This window comes from Eptatretus burgeri, chromosome 17 (genome assembly GCF_056783735.1).
Source record: "Eptatretus burgeri isolate ZD-2024b chromosome 17, Ebu_testis_v1, whole genome shotgun sequence".
NCBI classification, from domain to species: domain Eukaryota; kingdom Metazoa; phylum Chordata; class Myxini; order Myxiniformes; family Myxinidae; genus Eptatretus; species Eptatretus burgeri.
In genome coordinates, this window is record NC_140977.1 from 49,967,757 (window position 1) to 49,974,019 (window position 6,263).

Genomic DNA, 6,263 nt, shown 5'->3' on the forward strand with positions numbered 1-6,263 from the left:
TGAGCCCACGTTTACTACCAATTATGCTGATGACAAACGAACAAACATCCAAATAAACCAATGTCACCCGCAGGGTGACCCGTATCTTGCCAAAAGGTGACCACGTGTGACTTCTTTAAGGTCACACTGAGGTGAACAGAGCAGCTATCCACCAGGAGCGACTCCTTGAGGAATATCTGCCTACGAGAGATTCCGATGAGAATCGTTCTACAGAGTAACCATGAAAAATATGCGTTTGCCTCGTAACGTCACCAAATGACATCATAATGTCTCAAGCTTGACATAACTAGAAAGCACTCATCGAGGTGTTCAATTTGAGGTACTACACGATATGGTTCCTAAAACTTGAAAATTTGACCTTGGGGTCAAATATGTTTGACCTGAGGCGCTAACCATGAAGGTCAAGGCCAATCGCCACCAAAAAATAATCAGCTGAGCGCCAGACCATGAACTATATTCCCATGAAGTTTGAAGACGATCCGATCAAAATTACTCAAAAAATAAGGGTTTCGTCGACTCCCCTGATTTTCGACAAAGTGACCTTGACCTTTGACCTTGACCTTCAAAATTTTATGTGCTGAAAGGGATCTCTATAGGCCTCTGATATGGGAAGTTACAAAAATGTCCAATGATAACTGTGCTCTGCAGAATTTTTTATACGTGATTACAGACAAAAAAAAAAAAAAAAACATACAAGCTGACTAACATATCTTGCAAAAACTTCGTTTTGGCAAGATAACAAACAGACAGAATTACTGACAATAAGGGTCACCTATTTCGGCGACCCAATATATATATATATATATATATATATATATATATATATATATATATATATATATATATTGTTGCGGGCTGGGGACCGGTGGCGAGAACGACCGCGAGGTGGGGAGAGTTACGTCGCCTCCCACCAGACTCCCGGAATTGTAGGCCGTCGCTCATGAATAACTCAGTGAGGCGGCGGGTCACTTAACCGACCGTGGACGCCAATACCTCCACTGCGTAGCATAGCGTCTTTTATCTAGAACCAATTTACCTAATTAACCATGCGGTGTCGTCTACCGGGGAACCATGCCCTTGGCACATCTTGCTCGAACCGGGTCACTCTACCGACTGTGCTAGAGTTCCAACTACCGACTACCAACTCCGGTTCGGGTGCAGCCGAGTGGAACTGCCAAAGCCGTGCCAGCGAGGATGAGCAGATTAACGGAAACAAAGACCCGGCTAAAACTCAGATCCGAACCATGCTGGACCAATGAAAGAAAGGACAGAAACGAACTGGGAAGATTTCTTCAATTGTTTTATTTACAGCAAGGACACATAGCAAGCTTATCATGGAAATTATACAGGCAAGATTTACAATGATCGAAAACACTTACACAGTTTCTACTTATTAGACCGGCGCCACACACTCAGACACACACTCGGACAAAATAAACCCAGTTGAAGGCAAAGGACTTTTGCAGCCAGGAAGGGAGGTGGGCTGAGGTCGCAGTTCTTTCAAGTACCTGAGTCTCGGGGAAAGGAATGCTCCGTGGTGCGGCACCTGCCAACAGTCGTGCAGTCAGGGCGACAGCCGCCCGTGTGGAGTTCGGGTCCGTGGAGAAGCTTGAGTGGGCCGGGATCAGTAGTCAGGCCGAGGCGTGAGCGGAGCCAAGCAGCGAGAACCCCTTCGTTTTCCAACCAACTCCGGCCTCCAAGCACAGAACGAACGACTCCCAAAGAACTCCACTGAACTGAAGACTCTTCCAACTAACGAACCCTCCAACTTAGCACACCAACACGATGATGAACGACCCCCAAATAACTCAAGACTGAGGATGGTGTCGTGGTTTATAGACTTCCCTCAGTGGGGAGGAGCCTTGGTGAAGCCGACGCCACTGTCCGCCCTGATTGGACAGGGCCTCCATGGGTCCGCCCCTTCTGGGCGGGGTTTTGGCAAGGCCCGCCTACTCCACTCGTGTTTGGGGAAGGTGAATGACGGTGCAGCCACACTGCGTACGTTTGGGGAAACCGAGAAGGAACTGGAACAGCGAACGTGGAGATTCTGTCTCGGAAAAACGAGCCTCCAGAGACAACAGGTGGACCGTGGTATGTTGTTGCCAGCGAACCGAAGGCTGCAAGCGCTCGGGTTACCTTGGATATAAAGATTTATTACCCTCACTAAAAAAAACATCGTAACGTACCCCTTCCGATTTCCCACTGCACACAAGGAGGGGTTCTGTCTACACATATACTTAACGGCATAACTGACTTGGGACACCTGTATGTTGTGTGCGTACGGTTCCTCGAACCGTAACAATATATATATATATATATATATATATATATATATATATATATATATATATATATATATATATATATATACATATACATAGTCAAAACTCCAGTAGGAGCACAAACTGATAGGAAGTCTTCAGAGGAAGATCCCCCCAGTGTTTCGGCCCTTGACTTGTTCACTCTCGGGGTGGGGGTTTGGAGGGAGAACCAAGAACCATTTATTTTGAAAACGAGCCACGTTTTAATCAAGTCAAGGAAGCTCGGTTATCAGACAGGTGTTTTCCTGATGACCAGTCGGAGTCTTCTCATTTAAACCAGAGCCGCGCTGACGCCTCTTCAGCAGCCGAGGAGCACTCCTTCAAAACTTTCGGTCTGCCTCTCTACTTGTCAGGCCGAGATTTTTTTTACAAGGATATAGGATGACCACATAGTCAGCAATAATGAACCGTGCTTCGTACATCCGTACATAATAAATAGAAGCTTCATGATTGTAGGCAAGCATCACAGACCTGCCAGATATCAATTGAGGTTTTCATTACACAGATTTCATTTCATATAGAAATGCAATTTGAAAACCGGCAGCAAAGTACCATCAGGTATATTTTTTTAAATGTATCAACTAACATTTTAATGAAAGTATATACATTGTAACATTTACCACCTTGCTGTACACATTATCTCGGGTCGCTCACCTGCCATAAGCACAACAAGGCTGCACTTATTTTCACATATTTCAATTCACAGACACTTTCCGACAGTTCTGTGATTTTTCCCGGAGTATCAGCTTCGCTGTCCATTTCAGCTTTCTACGTCACCCAGAATTTCCCGAAAATTAATCTCAGTAAGTCATTGAGTCAGTGAGTGGCTACAACGAGCTTTACATTTCAGATGCACATATTGTATGTGCATATGTGTATATGTGTATATCTATATAATGTGTGTGCGTGTTTGTGAACAACGTGTTCGATTTCCCAATGCTCCGAGGAACAGCTGATACAGTAACTTCGCCAATTCTAACTTGGGATCCCTCAACGTGCCAGAACCACACCTGATAACCTGGGGGTCCTGAACACTGTAATCCAACCTTACAACTTGCTCCTCACTTGCCATCTCTTGTCTTCACCTGTCTTCCTCATTTCACAGTACTTCTCTTAAAACTCCTTTCATCCTCCAGTAGTCTCTTTTTTATTGCGCTTTCTTGCGCTTTATATTACTTCTTGAATGTGGCCATCAGAACGATTTATTTACTGAAATAGGACATTTTAATATCAATATAATACAGGGTGTGATTTGTCGTTCCGTCATCCATTCAATCTGGTGGGGAAAGGATAAAATAGACCATGACAACAAGTGGCAGCTGGAGCAATACAGGAGGCTGTTAAATGTTGGGATGCATCTAAAATGACACATTTTCTTGATATCCATAATCTATATTATTATTACAAATATTATATATATAAAGAGTAAATGTCTCTGTCTGTCCATCAATCACACAACAAGCACTTGGCGTACAACGATAATCTATACCTCATCTGAAAAGTCTTCGCTATGGGAGTGATATTTGGACATGGTGTGGGGTTATTGTTGGAAAGAGGGTGTTGACTGCAAAGGAATAACAAGTACAGTATACTGAAATGAACAAGTGGTTTTTTTGTTGATATGGAATGCCAAACTTAAACGTGAGAAGGAACAGGGAGGACGAGGAAAGGGAATGGGAAAGGGTGTTGAAAGTGGGGTGGGTGGGGAGGGGGGGGGTAGGAAGGGGATGGATAGGATAGGAAAAATGGAGGAGTGGTGGATATTGAATCAAGGTTAATATGGCAGAGGGTCAGGAGCAGGAAAATGTTAGTTGATTGTGAAAAACAGAGGATAAAGGGAAAGTTTACTCTGAAGATTATAAAGGTACAGGCTATTTAGTAACCGACTGAAAGCAAAGGGTTATGACGTATGAGATAATTATATGTGGTATTCTTTCAACAATAGGAAAAGGGATATAACTTATGAGCTGGGCGATAGATACCAACCTATGTTTGGAAGAATTGTGTGCGCACCTTTTGTGCTTAGGAAGCAAATTGAATCATTTTGAGGTCAAAGGGAATGTTTCCAGGATTGATGCCACTGGCTAAACATGAAGGGAGAATAATGTTTCCAGTGCAAATTGAGAACAAAATTAGGGCTTTTTAGTCGAGACGATGATGAAAAAGCGAAGAAGGGAAGAAGTGCAACTCACAACGTGATTCGTAAAGGGGGGGGGGCAATAAAACCAAAATTAGGAAAGGAAAAAGTAAACAAAGTGATCGCCAAGGGTCAGCCTCCCCCAGCACCCACGATCCAATGATGACCATTTTTTTTTCACAACACCGTATGACCTTGATCCTCAACATTTAGGGATGTAGAGCGTGTACGAGTTTATCCACGTCCCCATCATTGAAGGTCCACGAGGGCAACACGACCCTGAAATTAGGCAGCGGTTCTCATGAACCGATAGATGTTCCATTTGGCGAGTTTTGTATTTATTATCTTGTCAAAACGAAGTTTTTGCAAGATATATTTGTCAGCTTGTATGTTTTTTTTTATTATTTTTTATTTTTTGTTTGTCTGTAATCACGTATAAATCACTCTGCAGAGCACAGTTATCATTGGAAATTTTTGTAACTTCGCATATCAGAGGCCTATAGAGGTCCCTTCAGCGCATAAAATTTTCAAGGTCAAGGTCAAAGGTCAAGGTCAAAGGTCAAGGTCACTTTGTCGCAAATCAGGGGAGTCGACGAAACCATTATTTTTTGAGTAATTTTGATCGGATCGTCTTCAAACTTCATGGGAATATAGTTCATGGTCTGGCGCTCAGCTGATTAATTTTTAGTGGCGATCGGCCTTGACCTTCATGGTTAGCGCTGGAGGTCGAAAGTTTTTGACCCGAAGGTCAAATTTTGAAATCTTAGATACCATATCGAGTAATACCTCATATGAAAGCGCTTGATAAGTGTTTTCCAGATCTGTCAAAAGTTTGACACTATGAGACATTTGATGACGTCATGATGAAAAAACGGATTTTTCATGAAAATTTTATTTCCTCAGTTCTCATCAAAATCTCTTGATATTTCATGTACAACGGTCCTGGGGAGATACCATTAACCATACGAAAATATAAAGGTCAAGGTCACAAAAAGGTCAAGTATCAAGGTCGACGAAACCCTTATTTTTTGAGTAACTTTAATCAAATAAATAAGTCACTCATGTTCACATTTTGGCAAGATACTGGTCACCCTGGGGGTGACATTGGTTTGTTTGCTTGTTTGCTTGTTTGTTTGTTTGTTTGCTTGTTTGTTTGCTTGTTTGTTTGTTTGTTTGCTTGTTTGTTTGTTTGCTTGTTTGTTTGCTTGTTTGTTTGTTTGCTTGTTTGTTTGTTTGTTTGCTTGTTTGTTTGTTTGCTTGTTTGTTTGCTTGCTTGTTTGTTTGCTTGTTTGTTTGTTTGTTTGCTTGTTTGCTTGTTTGTTTGTTTGTTTGTTTGCTTGTTTGTTTGTTTGTTGACTCATTAAATGAATTGATTGATTAATTTTTTGCAGAGGTTTCAGGATCAGGCCGTTCGGTGCTTTTGCCTGAGAGTTCTGCAGCGGAATCATTTTATCGCCGGATTTTCCGGTGTGGGGGTTTCGCGGCAGTGGGTTTGAGCGGTTGGACGGTTGCGGTTTAAAAATAAAAAAATAAAATTTTCCAGTTTAATTTTTCGAACCAGATGTGCAATGTGCAATGAGCAAGTGGGGTGGGGGTGGGGGGGAAGTGCTGCCGTGACGTCACAGTAGAGTATATGAATGGTGAATTTTGCTGGATTCACCGACACCACGTGGGGTTTCATGACCTTTTGTCCAAGTCCTAAATATACCCATCGTGTTTGAATATTCATGACTTATCATCCTGGTCGTGCAAACAGCAGATTCTCATTTGTAACTCAAAGAAAGTTCGCACTGGACGTTTATCAG